The sequence below is a fragment of the Taeniopygia guttata genome, chromosome 6 (assembly GCF_048771995.1).
Source record: "Taeniopygia guttata chromosome 6, bTaeGut7.mat, whole genome shotgun sequence".
Taxonomy (NCBI): Eukaryota; Metazoa; Chordata; class Aves; order Passeriformes; family Estrildidae; genus Taeniopygia; species Taeniopygia guttata.
The window spans coordinates 24,665,254-24,683,791 of NC_133031.1; the positions used below are offsets into that span (position 1 = coordinate 24,665,254).

General features: G+C 42.1%; 1 protein-coding gene across 3 annotated transcripts in view; it reads left to right on the top strand.

Annotated features, from left to right (window-relative positions):
• CNNM2 (cyclin and CBS domain divalent metal cation transport mediator 2) overlaps window positions 1-18,538 on the top strand; it is a 112,637-nt gene that overhangs the window by 66,087 nt on the left and 28,012 nt on the right. The gene's annotated exons all lie outside the window — the stretch shown is intronic.

The following is an 18,538-nucleotide window of genomic DNA, read 5'->3' on the forward strand; positions in this document are numbered from 1 at the left end:
TAAATGTCCCTCACATGGCCATGAGTGCTGGTGGTACAGACTGTGACATCGCCTCTGTAGCTGAGCCTGAGCACAGCCCACACATTCTTTTGATTCACTTTGCAGGTCTGTGCTGAGTGGGCACCTAAGGGCTGTTTCTAAGAATTTGGGGGTATATTAACCTAGAGGAGAAAGTTTCCACTTGGTGCTGCTGGGACAAATATAGATGATGCTAAATAAAGAGGAATGCAAGCTGAGATCATCTGCAACATAGGAAATAAAAACTGCTTTGCAATCATGAGTGACAAATGGAGTTTCAAGAATATCAGCCATCTCTTTCAAAAATATCAGCCATCTAAAGAACTTCTCTTCACCTTTCACCTCAAATTTATATGTACATAAGAAGGTTAAGATGGTACTTCCCAGACAACATGCCTGATTTTTTTCATTTGCCCAGATGTCAGCTTTCTGTCTTTTCCAGTTTATTATCTACTTATGTGAGGGCCTGAAAACACATGTCAGATATTCCCCTTATATCTCACAGATTTATTCTAGCAAGAATTATACAGCTTTTCAGGCAAGCCCTCCAGACTCCTGCCTGGGAGCATGTATAGTTGGTATAGAGACTGCCTGCCCTTTGAAGAGTTCTGTTGGTCCTGGTGTGCTAAGCAGTGTGTTAAATGCTAAATGCCTCATCACTGTGAGAGAGGGCTCTTAACAAGGGCTGGCAAATGACTGTTTCATTTGCAGTCTTTGTCTTAGAGGGAACTTGTCATCTTAATTTGGGTGCCCTGTGTAGCTGTAAAGAGGGTGCAGAGTAGACTCTGTGGTCTGCAGCAGAACCAAGGCATTTCAGGCTGTGTGCCTGCCTGATTAAATGCAATTGCTCTTCGTGCTGAAATGGCCATTCCCGTGCTGAGAATGGACTTAAGTACCTGGACAGATGCTGTTTGGACCTCAGGTTTCCTGGCTCTCCAATGTTTGATGTGTTGAAGAAGGCAGTGCTTCCCCCTTGCTTGACTCCTGCTCTCTGTACCCTGGACCTGCACTGAACTGGCATGTTTTGTCATCACTGAATAACATGTTATTGTGCCTGACATCCCTGGAGAATTGGAGGTGACTTTGGACAAGTTCCTTTCATAGCTCGTAAAGACTTTCTCCTGGATCCTGTGAGGTAGTTGAATGTTTGTTTTTCCAGACCTCTACAGGACCAGCTGAAAGCAATAGCTCTGCTTTTCCTTTTCAGCCGTCCTCAGGTCCCTGATAGTGGATTCTTCCAAGGGAAGAGTTTTGCACCTTGTGTATATGCAGAGTTGTGTTCTGAAGGAAGCAATTGGGTGCAATCCTCTCCCGGGGAGAAGGGACAAAACATTAGGTAGGAGCTCTTTCTATGGGAATGGAGGGCTCCTTCTGTTGACAGAAGGCTGCTTATGCTTTGATTCAGTTTCTTCAAGAGAAAGAGGAAAACTGTCAGCTTCCAGGAAAGTAAAAGGAATTTTCTAGCTGTTCTTTTGATGCTTGAGATTACCCAAAAGCTACTGCTCTGACAAGGGTACTTGTAATATTGTTAATGCAAAACTGCAGTTTAGTGAAATTTTGATATTGAGAAGTTGGGGATATGCAAGCCGTGCTGAATGATTTTGTCTTCTATCTTAGTTAAAATTTTAGTTTAAAGCATTGATGATTCTGTGTTTTAATGACAAATCACACAAAGTTAGGTCCAAACCCACAAGTAGATATTTGAGTAGACAGACTCTATTTTTTGAAAGCCAGCTTTCAAGTTAATTTGGGATCTGCATGGGAAAGAGGTTTTTATTCTCCATTACTGACTCAGACCTAACAATTTTCTTGTTGATGGGATGTTTTATAAATCAGTACATTTTGCAAGTGAGGGTCAGGGACGTGTCATCTTAAGGTTTATGATGGAAACCCAATGATGTCTTGGCTCTGGAGGGACTCCTGTTCCTTCACAGTGAGATTCAAGGAGTGCTGCTTCCCTGGTGTGTTGGGGAGTTTGGGCTTCAGTGTCCCTCACCTGAATATCAGCCCAGGCTGCAAAGGGAGGCTGCACATGCAGATGTGGACGGGGTGGAGTCCTCTGGCTGGAAGGTCACTGACTTCTCGAAGGCTGCGTGACCGCTGGGAGCAGAACGGCCGCCAGCTCTGATGCCTATGGAGACGGGAAAAAAAAGCAGCGCGCCTTGACGTGTGCAAGACTAAATGGCTGTGAATGGAACAACTTACTGGCAACATTTTCCATTTGCAGCTCCATGTTGAGGTAATTAGCCCAAATGAACTCAAACTGCTGGAAAACTGCAAGAGCAATGGAAAATGAAAAGGTCACTATGCATTGCAGGGGTTAAACAGCTGGACTTGAATACCTGCAGTGCTCCCTGCATTAAAGGGAAAACTGCAGTCATTCAGTGGGTCTAATAACTTGCAAAAGAACTTCTGAGATGCTTATAGCTTTTGCTTGCCTCTCTTGATTTCACTGCTTGAATCAGAATTGTTTTTGCTTCTCCTTAAGTTTGCCTTTAGTTTAATGGTTGGTAAAAATTCGTCAGGGAAGAGTTCAGTCTACCCCATAATTATGCATGTTAGGGCCTGGTTTCAACAACCACGCCAAAAGTAACAAACAGCACAGTGGCCCCTCTTCAGCAACATCTTCCCACCAGCCTCATGGCAAATAACTTCATTTTTTAAATAGCTTAAAATATTTTTAAAAAAGAGGAAAAAGCAGGATGTGTAAGTTAACATTTTCCATAGTTCTTTGCTCAAAGCTTACTTCTTTAAAAGGCCAAAATGGTGAATTTTGCTCTGAAATTTTGTTTTGGCATAGTTATAAATCTGGTATTTAGCACATGTAAGGTGAACAGGGGGACTGATGTAGATGGGTATGTCCTGAGTGTGTTTTTTCTGCCATGAACTGTGTAGATTGTTTCCCATGAGGGAGACTAAGCTCACAGGTATCAGTTGATGCTGTTGCTTTCTGAAACTAAGAAGAGGATTAGAGTAAAGAGGCTTTCAGTAACTGAGTATAATTGCACTAGAGCCCTTCATAGCAGAAATAGAAAACTGCTGATGAGAAGTTATGAGGGGATAGGAAGGGATATTGGATTTGGAAAGCCAACTTACATGCACACATACTCTTGCTTAAAATCTGTTACTCTCTAACTCTACTAAAGGGAAAGTGTGAACATTTGTATTGTTTGACCTATTGTGCTGTTGCTCTCACGCAGACTGGAGGCTTTGCTTTGCTGCCTCCATTTACCTGGGGATGTGTTAGTTTTAGAGAAGTGGAGCTGGTAAAAAGAGCTCCTGGTTTTGTCCATTTGATAATTCTTTCCTTTGTTTAATTTCTGTCTCTGTTCTTTAGTGCAGTGTAACTGCTTTTGCCACTGTAGATATGTTCTTTACCATTTACTACAGCTTTCATCCTGAGTACTCAAGACACTAAAAGTGAAGAAGTGATCTACAAACCCTCAAGTAGAGCCCTCTCTTCCTTTGTCTCCTCTCACCCCTCTTCAGTTCTCATTTATTGCTAGGAGGTGAAGTTTGTGCCTTGTCTGTGCCCTGCGTTTTTCTTACCATGTGATAGGCTTGTGACAGCAGTTCTGATCATTTTCAGTGAGGGATTATAAGGAGAGGAAATTCAATGCAGTTCAAATTCCTAGAAACATGGAGGAAAAAAAATCAGAGGCTGTATTTACAATCCTGTTAGAGACGAGTGAACCATGACAGATTTCTCATCAGCTCTTGAGTGTTCTTACAGCCCCAACTAAAGATTGTTTCTCCCTGAAAATTTACCATTAAACCAGAGCCAGAGTTGATGGTGGTGCTTTGAACTGTATTTCCAAGGGCCTCTGTCTCAATAGTGTGCGTTTTCTCTCAGAAGGCCTTGTTCTAAATTACTTCTGGCAGCTGCAGAGAGTCCCTAACATGTCCTAGCTGATCTTTCATCTTGTTAGAGAACAAGGGCTTGCATCTTACTGCATGCAACAGAGTTGCATGATAACTACCTGATACGTGTCTGGTGTTCCCAGATACTAATATAATACAGAAAATTCTTGATAATGGTTAATTGCAAGCTTACTACATGTCCTTCTTTGAAAGAACAGTAATTAAAAAACAGAATTCTGTTCTGTGTAAAGAAAAGTCATCAATTTAAAATATGGTTGGTTGTATTTGTATGTGTACTTCTACCCTTGGGTCCTCCTCATATTCTTATGATTTAAATATCAAATTCCTTTTTTTTCTTTTTTTTTTTTTTTTTTGTGTGTGTGTTGTGTCAGTCGCACCATGGCCACCCCAGTACTTTTCCATACCTATTCTGGTGGTGAGTCAAAATTATGATCTTTTTTCCCCAGATAATGCAGAACCCAAGACTACTTCTGTTTTCCTTTTTTCCCAGCACTTTGAGAATTGTCATTTGTTAAGGTGGGGAAAAATGCTTTGTGTCTACTAACAAATAAGATGTGAGACTGAGTGAGTGAAAGTTCTTTTAGGACAACGGTTGAATCTTATACTGACTTAGGCTTGATAAGAAAGCTTATCTTTGCACACTTGAGAAGCCACAGCAGGTCCAGTGACTTCTCTTACCACACATTTGCATTGGTAAGGGGATGTTCTGTCACTCTGTGAAAGCTAAACCACCGTGACTGACCAACTCTTCTTGCAAGAGTTATCTGTACGCTCCTGCCTTTGAGCTCATGCCCATACTGGTACAAGCTGGGATGGTGAATGAGCAGTCCTGCAGGGCACATGCCACCCATGCAGTCCCTTGACCCCCATGAATCTGTATCTGGGCAGGGAATGAGACATCTCCATTCTAGGACCTCAGTGTGGCTACAGTGCAGTGCATCATATCCCTGCATTCAAACCTTCTCTGCCTAGAGAACTGCAATGAGAAATGTTGGAAAATTTAAAAACCAAAAAGCATCTTTCTGCATAATTTTGGGTAAGCTGTCTGATAAAAATTACTTTCCCAGGTGGGATTTTCTAACATTTTCTGGTTTGTCTGGGTTTAGTGTATGTGCCAAATTTTGGCTACTCTCATATGGAGGAGAGAGTATCTGTGCCTTGGTAATCTCAGTCAGTGAAGTTTGGTTTGCTAACCTAGTGCTGCTACTTCATAAAGCAAAAGCTGAAAAGAGGGATTAATGAGCTGGGAGGATCCCAGGGCTGGCCAGCTATCAGTGGCACATTTGTAATCCCCTCTCTCTTTTTGCCTGAAAAATCTTAGAACGGGATATGACTCCATGTACAAGCAATGTCCAGGAATACGTTGAAACAGGATCTAGAGAAAAAGTCTCTTGCCTTTAATTTTAGGCTGTTGAGTTCCCTTCTGTGTTGTCCTGCTCAGAACTAGCAGGCTAAACCCTTATACTTGGGATGATGTTTGTCAAAACTCCTATACACAATCCCTTCTTCCTGCATATCCAACTCTTCTGAGAGATAGTCCCTTATTGGGACATTTAAAGGTCATCTAGTCCATGTATCTAAAGAGCACAGCAAGCACCAAATTTCCTGCCTGTCCAATGTCCTTACTGCCAAGCAATGATCTTGCACTGGAGTGGGGCAGGGACAGTTCACTGGAGAGCCCCTTGTACTGAGGCTTGGGCAGCTGGTACTCCGTGTGCTGGGACCTTCTCCCATCCGGAGCCACAGGTCACATTCCTCCCCTGCTCTTACTCTAAAGCAGGGGGCTTTGGTTGCCAAATAAGTGTTTTCAGTCAAGAAGGAATGTTTTGTGGAGGGGATTTACCTGTTAGTGGTTTAGGCTGTCCCAGAGTCAGTGGGCTTGTCAGCTCCAAAGAACCTGCCCACTGCTGCCTACTTTGAAAGCTTTTCTTTCTTGCCTCTCTTTCAGCCATGCTCTGCAGGACTCTGCTGCTAGTGGGAAATTTGCTTGTTTCCCCAAAGTCTTGAGCAGGTAAGCGTAGGAAGGGTGTTGATCAGGATTGCTGTTTTCAGGGATATTGTTATATCTTCACAGCCTAACTTCAACAAGACTTTATAGCACATTATAGATTCTTAAGCTGTCCCAGGACCTCTGAATGACCAACTATCAATTAACTCTGACCTCTTGTGGTTTCAAAATCTGCATCCAAATGCTGTGGTTGGACTCTGTCTCAAACCCCTGACCACAGCTGCTATTTTTAAGCAGGGATGGAAGGCCATGATCTTCTGGAACTCATTAGCTTTCCCCACTGCCACTCTGCCCAGCTCCTTGCCCATCCATCAAAGCCATTGCTGTGTTAGCGTGGACAGCTCATCCTGCTCATCGCTGCTGTGGCACAGCGGGGCTGCAGCTTCAGATACCTGTGCTGCCTTTGTGTGGTGCTAAAGCCTTTCCACGTGGGCTCATGGATTTAGAAAACAACTTCCAAGCCCAAACTTGCCTGGTCTTGACATTTTCTTCCTTCACCATGGCTTGCCCTTCATCTTCTGTTCATGCTTTTGTTTTTCTTGGGAACATCCATGGTGTTGGACCTCCTATGGTCGAGTAGAGCTACGGGCATTCCTGTAGCTCCTGCTCAGCTGTCTGGCTGCCCACACCACACATGTTTTCCCATGGCAGCTGACCACCTGCTGATGTCCAGCTCAGCCTCTCCACTGTCCGATGGCTCGGCAGAAACCCCAGGGGCTTTAGCTCTCCTTACAAAGTGCTAACTCGATTATTGGACTTGGGATTAAAGTAAAGGCTCTGGGAACACAGCACAGATCACAGCATTAGTCCACTGAGACGTGTGCCTAGCAGCAGGGGTGTGTTTCCTTTGGGTTTCATATTGGATTAGAAATGCTTTATTTTGGGGGCCAGATTGTCATTCTCAGACATCATAGTCAGTCTTACTATCAGCCTCGTGAAGACTGAATGTCTAAAGGAAGTGACAGAAATAGATACATTTGTTTCCAAAACAAAACCCTTTGGTCCAGAGAAAAGATACCTGCCTCTTGGGAAAGAGGAGAAAGCTCCCATCTCTCCTACTTGTCTGAGCTCAAGGTCTCTTGTCCTTTGTCTTTGACTTGTTTCCCAACGCTTATCATTTACTAGAAAAACATTCCAGCATCTGTGCAATGCTAGACCACAAAAAAAGATGAAGAAGAGATGGATACACTGCTGCTTCTCTATTTATAGGAAGAGAGGGATGAACCAAAAATGAGATGGGAAAATTCAAATCTTTAAATACTCTGGGAGAAATGAATGGAAAAAGGGCTGCTTTCATTGTTCACATGGTCCAGGAGACTTTCTCGTGAATAGCTTGGCATAATGCCATGGGCAGCTCACTCATATGACATGGGGGTTTCTGTGTACAAACCCCCCCTCTTGTTTTGATGTATCTTTTGCTTCAGCAAATAACTACTTCAGCAAGTAACTGTTAGAGCAGTTGTACCTTCTCCTAGTGTGTTCTTAACTTCCATCTTGGTGCTTTGTATGCTCATCCTCCAGAGTAACTCACATACCACTGTTAGCACTTCTGATAATTTCATTTGTATTCATGCTCTTCTTTCTACACATTTTCATTCCAGTCACCATTTCATAATCCCTGAAACACTGAAGATATTTCCTGTCTCCTTTCAGAACAGCAGGCTTCTCTAAGACGTCTTTTTCTCCTGTCAGATCCAGTGAAATCTCTCTCAAGCTACTTTCTTGCTGTATTTCCCCTTGCCATTTTTGAAACTATTTCCAGGAGCACCAGAGTTTTCTTTCAGACCTCATCTGCTAATCAAGTTTTATTAGCTCTGGTGTTTGGAAAACCACATGTCCAACATTTGCTGGAGACATTGCTGTAGTATTTGCTTGCAGATCAATGGTTGTTCTAGATTAAAGATTTGGACCTCATGCTCTCTGGTCTGCTATCAGAGGTTGGCTCAGACCCGTTGCAAGGGAAGAAGGAACTGTTTTCAGTCTGGGCTTTTGCAAGAGTATTTCATGGCAAGGTGTGGGGTGTAGGGTAGTATGTGATGTTGCCATGAAGGCAGTGAGGAATTTAAGGCACATGATAGAGGGTGGGAACCAAGGGCTTGTCATTGCAGGTGAATGCAGGATGGCCAAGAGCTTCCCATTTGTTCTTGTACCATTTTAAATGTCTTGCCCCTGCACATCTATAGCAGTATCAACCTCAGCTGTGCTCTCTGCCACAAGCACTTTCACACTCGTTCTTTTGCTCATAAAATGTTTCCTAGCATTAGCCACATTGCCTTTTCTCAGATCTCATCTCTTGTGGTCCTGGCAGGGAGCTGCCATTTCACAATGGCCACGCCACCAGGCCAACTTGCTGATATTTATATCTACTGGAATGGTACATGTGATGAAACACATCAGTGCTTGAAACAATCATACTCTTCCTGCTCCTTCCACCGACTGCTCTCTTGCCCCCAGTGAGACTGGGGAATGCTGGCCTCTCTCCTGCTTGCATTGCCATGGCTCCCATGTGGATTGCTGTACAGGAGCAGGCAAATCACTGGGTACTGTAATGAGCTGGGGCAGAGATGGTGGTTTGAGCACTGGTTCAAATGCTCCCACAGTGGAAATAACATGAATCTAATTTGCAGTTCTCAGAGTTCCTCCCTTTCCTTCTGTTCTCCCTCTGTGATATTTTGTTTCTGTTGATAAGTCTCTAAATGCTGCCTTTAACAAAACCACTGTCTCCAGTCCGTAATTTCAGCTTCAGCTTTCCTTAGAAATTCACCCGTGTGAGATCCAGCAGGCAGTGTCCCTCTCAGGGTTGTGTTTGCTCTCCCTTTCTGCCCTGGGCTCTCTGGTGGCCAGCACTCCATTCTCTCTCTGGCCTGCATCTCTTCTGCTGAGTTCCATCATTTGACCACTCTGTGTGGTGACTGGTCTCCATGTTCATCAAGCTAAAGTCACTAGGAAAAATATCTTTATTGTGCAGAGACCTGTAACAATTTGATTTCAGGCTTTTATGTCTTGGTTATTGTATACTGTAAGGAAGATTGCTTAATATTTTCCAGAAAATTATGCAGTGTGGTGAATTTATATTTTTTTAGCTTGCATCCAAAGACTATTTCAGATGTCTCAATAAAAGGTATCTTAAAAACAATAAGCGTTTTGTCAGTAGAGAGCTCAGTATTACAGGGTTCTGCATTCCCACTGAGCATTTTTAGAAGTCCATAAATTGAAAAAGTTTGAAGGCTATTGTTGCAGTCAATTTGGCAAGTCCTTTTCTTTGAGTTGTTGCACTGCATAAATATTTTACTGTCCTGCCAAGAGCTGTTGTTCTGCCAGACATGTCATCATCTCAATGAATAATAGATCTGAGCTCCTGATCACTTATGGTCTTAAAAGAACTTGGTGTTCCTGTGAAGCTGGGTAGATGTGCAGCTCCTGGTCCCAGGATCTAGAACTATTCTTGTTCTGTGGTCACCACACTGATCTAGTCTTGCTCTAGGTTAGAGAGTGGTACCCTTGCCTTGTGCCCTGAATAGCTGAACCCATTATGTAATTAATAATTTCCAGCCATCAAGAAGTTAATAATGCTGTGAAGTGGGATAGAGAGCTGTAAGGTTTTGGTAAGAAAACCCTGACATGTTACTGTTTCAGTTGCACAATTGAGTTTATTCATCCTCGATCCCTTTGGCTTTTACAATTATTTCATGCAACAGCAGTTACAGGGGAAGAGAGGAGACAATTTAGCATCAACAGCTTTTTGGTAAGAAGGGAATCCAGTTGTCATGGAAATAAGCAGGTGAGACGCCACCAGCCTTTAAAGATGGTAAGAAATATTGTAATTTCTGTCAAGCCATCTGCCACTCCTGTTACACACAGCTATTGCCCAAGTCCCTCCACTAAGCTCCACAAATAGTGCTTTACATTAATTTAATCTAGAAAAAAAACCTTGATCTGCTAATTGTTCAGGTTATGCAAGTGGTTTTTTTTATTGATGGCAATTGTTGAGGAACTGCTACAAAAGTGTAGCAGTTTAAGAGTCTCTTATTGCTGAAAACTCCTCTTCTCATGAAAGCCAGGATTTTGTACTTGTCAAGGAAGGCATTCAGGCAGGGGGTTTGGGCTATGTTAGAACAGGCTCCTGTGACAGTTTCAAATTCTGAAGTGGATAGGATAGTGCTTGAGCAGAGATGATAAGATGGGTTTGAGAACTGGGGTAGTCTTCATCCATTTTACTAATTCCCCTGGAGGCATGGAAAAAGGATTTTGATTTTATCTCTTTAAAAAATGTCTCTCATATTTTCTGCTGGTTTTGTTTCCCTCAGATTAAACACTGAAATGGATTAGCCATTTTACATTCATCTTCTGGTTAAATGCTAGAAATGTGGTGTTGGGGACACCAAACCATGGAGGCATAATTAGGGAGTAAAAGTCAAACCTTTCAGACTTGTGTAAATAAGTCTTGAGGAGCTGTAGTCACTTTGATGTAACTACCAAAGTACATTTTTTTTAAAATTAAGATGGGGCACTGCAGTGTGGAGCACTCTCAACAGGGCAACACTTGTGGTAGTTATTTGAAATGCTTTATCTTAGGGAAGCTGATGGTCTTCTGTTCCCCAGGAGATGAGCTTTAGAAGAGGACCCCAGGAAGACCTGTTTGTGCCTCTCTCATGGTTCATGACAGATTTTGTTGGAATGCAGGAGGAAAAAATGGGGAAAAGAGTGAACTAGATGTCTCTTCAGTTAGAGCCTCTTGGACTTGTCTCCTCGTTTGTTTATTTTGTTGTGTATTTCTTGTGTCAGAGAAGTTCTCAAGGGAATTTACCATTCAGCATTTCATGCAGAGATTATCATAAATCCAAGAAGTTTTTTTCTGCTTTGTGTACTTTATGGCAAAGCTCCCTGGAACTTTACTTCTTTTTGTTGTTGTTGTGTGTAACTTTAGTTCCGTGAACTAATATTAGTTATACAGTGAGGAGACATCTATATATAAACACAGAGTTTTGTGTGTTTCCATATATATTCATGTTTCTATATATAAGCAAAATCCTTTCAGAGGAATATTTAAAAGTATGTGTCACATTTTGTTGTGTATTTTATGGTGGGAAAGTGTAATCGGAAAAAATGCATTTAGATCTTGTGGGACAGTAAGGTAAAATAGCTACTTGTGTGAACTGGATCTTTTTTTAGATGCAGGCACTACAGAAATAGCCAAGTGATAGCCCCTCTGTGAACTCCAAATGCATTTCCTTTTGCCAGGGCTCACTGGTCTGTTTGTCTAACCCTTGTAAGGACAGGGATGCAGTGACTGTGGCCAGGCTCCTGGCTCCTGGAAGGACGAGGACCTTCACAAATGAACCTGCTGTATGCTGAGGTGTGGAGCACTAGATCATACATAGTCATTAATATTTAGACTAAATGTGTATTTGAGCTCTACTCAGAAATACATGGTGTTTCAACTAAATTGTGCATGGTCTAAAGTCAGAGATTATATAATCATTTTTATTCATGGCTTTCTAGTAAATTTGTTTGGGTTTTGTTCTTTACTATTGTGAAGGAATGACAATCTCTTCCTGGAAGTGGAAATTATAGCAACATTTTGAAGTTTGTTGTTTTCTGTCATATGGAGGCTGGCAGGCTGGCATAGGGTCTGCACTGCTAATGCTGTGAAGGAAGCTGCTTGGGGAGATTAGTGGAGATATTTTTTTGTCTGGTTTTTTTTTGTTTTTTTTTGTTTTTGTTTTTTGTTTTGTTTTTTTTTTGGTTTGGTTGGGATTTTGAGTAGTTTATTTTTTATCAGTTTGTGGGTTTTTTGTTGTTTTTTTTTTTTTCCCCTTAGCTGCCTTAGTCCTCCATAGCTTTAAAAGTAATTGATTTATGAAAGTCAGAAATACCATGTTTCTGTAAGTTTCATGGAAATGTGGTTTGTGGGTAAGAGAGGAGATTTTTTCCTATTGCTCTCTCTGAGGTAGAGAGCTCAGCCCTGACCTTTTTGTGCAGGCAACATCACCTGGCTCTAGCTGCATTTGTGGAGGGATCTTTCTTGAGCAAACAGAAGATGCAGGAAGAAGCTCAAGAATTGCAGACCCTGAGAAAGGGTCTGGCTGGGAATCTTTAGTTTTCCAAACTCTCGTGCCCCATTCTCCTGTGAACCGCATACAGTTGCAGACATCAGTTCTATTGTTAATAGGCTAGACAAATAATGTTGTTTATACTATAGATTTAATTGCAAGTCCTGAGCCCAGCAGACTGGTTTTCTGGTTGGGGTTTGTGCTGCTGTGGTGTACACGGGATGTTTGGATTTGCAAGCAGTCACGGAAGGCAGCAGTGAAGCATGTGCATTGTGTGTCGCATGACCTAGTTGTCCATGTCTCTTCTAGCAGAAGTTTGAGCTGTTCTGCTTTGGTGCTTATTGGGATGTAGGAGAATTCAGCCTAATCCTAGCTAAAAATAAACAAATACAAGGCAGAAGTCACAGCAGTAGGACACTGTTTCTCTGATGCCATTTCCATGGCCAGAGTGTTTTAGGGATGCTGGTATTGCATTCTTATTGTGGGTACAGTTTTATGGGCAAAACTGTACAGATTGAATGAGTTTTAATTCACCCTTTGCCCTCACAAGGGATGCTAAACTGCCCTGTGCCAGTGGGTTCTACCATGGTAATTGAGGTTGTCTCCAAACTAGTGGAGTTACACTTCACTGTAACTTTTGTGAGTGTTGCAGGAGTTGAGTGCATCATGTGAATGGATTGAAGCTGTGTGTAGTGGATGATTCAGACACTTGTGAGCCCTTGCTATCCTGAGATACCTGCATGCAATGCTATTACATGGTGTTAGTATAAGAGGGTAAGAGCTTAGACAGCTCTAAGTATTAGGCTTAGGCAAAATCAAACAAATGCTCTAAGACACGCATTTACAAACAAAGGTGGACAGTCTTAAAAAGACAGAGGAGATCTGTCCCTTGCCAGAGGGGATTAAATGACAAAGTGTTCTGCTTAGATCAATAACCCCATTTCCTATGAGATGTTATGCCACAAAGCTTGTTCTGGAGTAAAATTGTCAAATAGTATCAGAAGTCAGGGATATCAAATCTGGTATTTAGGTTATTTGTGAGCAAATGCATTCAGATTAGTTTTTGATGGAATTAAAATAATGATAAAGACTTCTTCAGAATAATAAAGAAAACAGGGCTATCTCTACTTCATCTTCCCTGAACTAAGCATTATGAAAGAAATACTATTCTCACAGAATTCCTGTTATGTCACTAAAATATTGCAGCTCTTCGCTGCATGTAAATATTTGACCAGAGGAATGTTGTAATGTAGGTGTGAGTCACATGTCATCCCGTGTCATCAATACCCAGCAGCTGGAAAACTGTTGAGCAGCCCCGATTTAGTCTCCTGGAGCAAAGGAACTCTTCATCACAGCAAAAATAGCAAGTGGCAAGTTCACAATTCAATCTCTTAAGACTCCTTTTTCTGCTGTTCATTTATCTCCAGTGTCTTTTTGCTCACAGGCAAGGCTCTCACTTTACCTTATCTCCAGTTCTCTGCAGTGGCTGTTGCTGATGGGGCAGGGCTTTGCTGTCTTATCTGAGAGGTTTCCTTCCTCCTTCAAGAGCTCTGGACAAACTCAGCCTACCAGAGGGCTATGCAGGATGGCCCAAAAAACCACTAATTAGATGGTTGTTCACAAATGGAAACTTTAAGAAGTTTTGGTATCAAGTAAGTAATTAAAAATATTAATAGCATAATTGCAATGGAGACTGATCTTTGAAGTTCCCATTTCTAAAATACGACCCAGTAGTGCTATTTTTCAGAAAAGTAATCTTGTCTTGTCTGGCTGAAAATATGATGTTGTATTACTAATTCACTTGAAAATCTTACATTTATGAGTAATTGATAACTCCTAGGAACAAAGCCAGGCAATTTAAGTTTGTACTTGGAAGAGAGTAAGAATGCATTCAAATGTACCATCAGAATTGTCATTCTTTCAAACAAGGCAGTTTTCTATCATCTTTCCTTTTCCTGGGGATGTTGAATCAGCATTTGAACCAATTATTTTGGCTTCTTTGCATGATGGGCTTTAAAAGTAACACAAGATCTACTTAAATCCTTAGCAAAAGGCAAAATTAGGGGTTTTCCCCCTCTCTATATATTATTATATTATTATTTCGCAAAAAACCTGCAGGTTGCAGGCATTTAGCTATCTCTGATGCCCAGTTCTGAAATCACAGGTGCTCTTCTGTCCTTCTGCTTTGGTGTCAGACAATCCCAGTATGTCTTTGGGTGGTTTAAATTACATCCCCCCTCCCTCATATCTACAACAGTTGCTGTGTATATGTTCTTGATGAAGAGGCATGGATCTGGATCCAGCTATTATCTGTGTCATTAGTTAAAATTGCACCAAAGCAAAGTGAAAATGTGACCTATGAAAGTTTGAATCGGTTGTTCCTGTGAAGTTCTTGGTTCTGTAACTTTGGGTGTGTCTTGGTACTTCTCTACACTTAGGTGTGCCATACCTTTAGTTTTGTAAGAGTCACTGTACAGCCAGAGGATATTCCCCCTTCCCCTTGAATTTGCTGGCAGTGTGAAGCACAGTGTAGTGGCAGCTCTTCCTGCAGTGCTGCCCCCCATGGGACCTGACCCAAACCAAAATCCAGTGGGAGAAGGTGGCTGTGTTCCTTGTGCCAGCAGATTGCTGCAGTGTCCTTGGTGCTCTGCTGCGTGGCTCAGGAGCTGCTCTGTAATGGCAGCGTGTGAATCCCTGTGCCCGTGCTGCGTTCCAGAGCAGCAAATCTGCAGTGTCAGAGCTCACGTGGCCCTGATCCTGTGCCTGTGCACAGTCAAGGTCACTGGCACTGGTTGTGTTTCAGGGTGTGTTTTATCCCACAGCTCCGGGTGCTGTGGCAGTGCACACACGTAAGTGCTCTTGGGCTTGTACAGACCTGGCTGGATGAAGGTGGTGTCACCAATTTAGGAAGTTAACAGAGTAGCTTTTTGTTAATCTTCCTCTGGCTTCTGCCACAGTATAAATTTGAAAGCTTGAAAAATCTGATGGCACCATCGACCAGGCTGGGTTTGGAGCTGCTGGAATTGCAAACTGCATGTGATATAAATGGCCTGAAGTAAAACAAGTCATTAAAATACAATATTAATGAACTAAGATGCTGGTAACACAAGAACCTTTTTAAATTTATACCCTAAATAGTGAACTAAAAGTAAACTATAGCAGTTGATGATGATAATAATAAAAAGAAGAGTATATCCAGTCCCCAATTCCTTTCACGACCCACAGTCTGAAGATGCTGCTCTTCCTTTGCAGCTCTTGCTCTTTGCTCTCAACACAGTTTAAGTCCTTATGTAAGCAAGCTGACCTCACCTAACCTTCTCCTAATGTCCAAACATGTTTCTGTTGTGCCTTCTAGTACTTTACCTTTGTCGGATTTAAAATCCCATGGTGTAGATGCCAAAATCTACCAGCTCCCTGGATTAAGCCCAGTCTGTTCTAGGAATTGAGGAAGGCAGGATTAGAGGATGGATTAGATCAGTAGATTTTTTGGCTGCAGTGATACAGAACAAGGCTGTTGTTTCTGTTGGTGTTGTGTTTTGGTTACCTGAAGATCAGAGTCATCCGAGTTCATTGTTGTTTTGGATAGACTTCTGGTTTTGTTTCTCATAAACATATATCTCTTGCTGATCTTGTGTTCATTTAGCGGATTAACTCTTGGTTTGTGGTAGCAGCCTGTTGGACTGGAGGAGACTATAAGGAGGTGAGAGTTTCTCTCCTGAGCCCTTATAAAGGGCTCAAGAAATTGTCTCCCCTAGGGCAGGGAAGGTGGAGGAAGCTGGGGTGGGACAAGTCATAGCAGCAGTGCAGAGCTGCAGGAGGAGATGCTGAACAGGCCATGGCAGACAGGGGATTGCTGTGGATCCCAGGCTGAAGGGCACATCTCAAAGGATTCAGCATCCAGCCAGCAGCCCGGCCCCACCGATGCCAGGATCCAGGGCCTGAGGTCTGGGGAGGACCCGGAGCTCAGCAAGCCCAAGGTTTTGCACTCCCTCTGCTGGCGGCGCTCCTGCCGGCTGCCGCCTGTTCTTCGTCCCCGAAGGAATGCTGAAATCAGTGGGACAATCTTGAACAAACAGGGAAGTAATAAAATTAGTATGGCTCCTTTTTAGGGTGCTTGAACACTAAAAAAAAATTCCTTTTTGATCGTGCTGTGGAGGTGCGAGTCAGTAAGGAGATGCATTCCTTACACTTCTTTCCAAAAGGTCATTACTTGCCTTGGGAAGTGGTGGCACAGGGGAGATCACATCAGCATAAGTCACACTTCAGTATCTTTTGAATCCAATGTGGAAGACTTGAACCATGACCAAGAATGACTTCAATATTCTGTTTGCTTGCCTTAAATTTTATCTGAACTTTTTTGTTCTGTGTCAGTCCAAACAGTCCTAGGCCTCTCTCCAGATTCACTATTTTCTCTTCTTATTGCCACATCTTCTCTCAAGTTTAGTTTGCTGCACTTCTGAAGTGGTTCCTTAATTTTGTTTTTAAATTTACACCCTGTTTCTCATCTCAAGCCACCAGTGTCCTGGTATCACACCCAGGTTAGAGCCTCAGACAGGTGTTCAAAAATATTCTGGTTTTGGGAGAGATTTCTTTCTCAACTCTCAGGATTTCCTTCTCTTCCTCTCCTACTTCAGATTCAGTGGATACTTCTCTAAGACAGAAAAATGCTCCCAGTTCTGGGAAGCAGCTTGTGTTTGTTCATTTACTAGGCTGAGCTCAGAGTTCTGGCCAACACTGAGAGCAGCAGAGCTAGTGGTGTGCATTTTACACCCTCGTGGACCCTGGTTATTGTTAACCCCAGCCATATTCAGCACAGATCTCTACTGCAGAAGCACTGTCTGACTGGGAAGCAATCCCATGCTGTTTGTGGCAAGGGATTCATTAGTAATGTTCAAGGAGTTTCTGAAACTCTTTCTCTCCACTTGTCGATTTCATTCATGATGCCTACCTACACCTTTTAATAGTTTTCCCTAAATAGTCTCACATTTGATTCTTCCCTAAGATTTCTGCTTTAATAGCAGAGCTCTGAGTTGAAGTTACCTTTTTTCCTTACACTCAAATTTTTTCTTGATCCCAGCTAATTTCTTCTAGGTACTGGTGTACCTATGGAGACTTCCCAGCTTGTGATCCGAGTTGGTTGCCAGGTTCTGTTCAGTTGCAGGTAAAGCTGCGGCTTTCTAGAGCTGTGCTCTCACGTTTAGAAGCAGCAGCAAAGCGAATTAAGTTTGTCAGCGTGTGTCTCACCAATGTCCTGGCAGAAGGGATTGAAGGGAAGGCAGCAGCAGTTGAGTTGGAGTGCCTGCACAGGCTGGTGTAGATGGAAAATGTTAGCTCATCACTTCTCTTCCGTCTGCCACAGGGCACTGGAGAATTATTGAGTCCTTTCTAGGAGCTTTGTCCAGTCAAGTTTTCAAAGTTGCAAGTAACTGAGCTTCTGTCGTTTCCCTTGGGAAAGTATTCCTTACAAATACAATTCACTGTCAGGAAGTCATTCTGAAACTCTCCCTGATTTTTGCTTTTTTTGGTGTCCTCCCACTAAATGGACTTTAACACAAAAAGGCTATTTAAAGTGCTACTTTTTTATTTTCCTGTGAAGGCTGCTGCGGTTTCTAGTTAATGTTTGTACGAGACTGAGCTCTCTGGTTTAAAGGAGAGTCACTGTATTCCCAATGGTTGGGCTGATACTTTCACTCATTTCCTTTGAGGGTCTGGATGATTTTCATGTGGCTGTATTAAATGAATGCAAGTTATCAGATTCCCTTCCAAAATATATATTAAAAATTATATATTTTGCTGCTGAAAAGAGCATGATCTAAAAAAGTCTAGTCTAAACCTAGATTATGTTTTCACAGAAGTTTCGGGTTTCTGTGAATGGTGTGTTATGAACCCAAAGAACAGTGTGCACCAGTTTGTGTTTGTGTGTTTGGAGAAAGTACCAGTCTGATTGCCCCATTGAAAATAATCAAAATGAAAAAACAGCATGAATGCAAATTTCTGCTAATAGAAGGGAGATTTAATGTCCTTGAACTGTGGTCCAGAAAAGAAATTTAGGGCAACGCTTTTTACTTAGGTATAATTGCTTGCAAGCCAGGGCTACTCCAGAGGGAGTTGTTTTTAATGGATAAATTATACAATGTGTTTTAAAATTGATTGTTTTGAATGATGTGTTTTTGAACCTGTGAATCTCACTGACAGACCAGTCTTTACCTTTGTATAAATCAGTCAAAACAAAAACAGTCCCATAAGATTAAACGGGGAGAATTTTCAGAAGCACAGTTTGTTAGTTAGCAAATTCAAGGGCAGCTAAACACCGCATGGGTTTTTTCTCCATGTGATTGAAGGCATATTAAACAGGCTATGGCTTAATGTTCCAGGGCACTAACCAACAGCAAACAGACTCAGATTACTGGTTTTAACAAAAATGGACTAGCCTGATTCTTCTTTTACCACAAACTGACTTAACAAGAATCTTATGTTTTATAAATGTCTTCCACAGCTTTGATTTAACACAGATTTTTCTTTTTAATTTTTTAAAAAAGGAAACCAGTGGCCTTCAGTAACATCTGCTGCTTGCTGG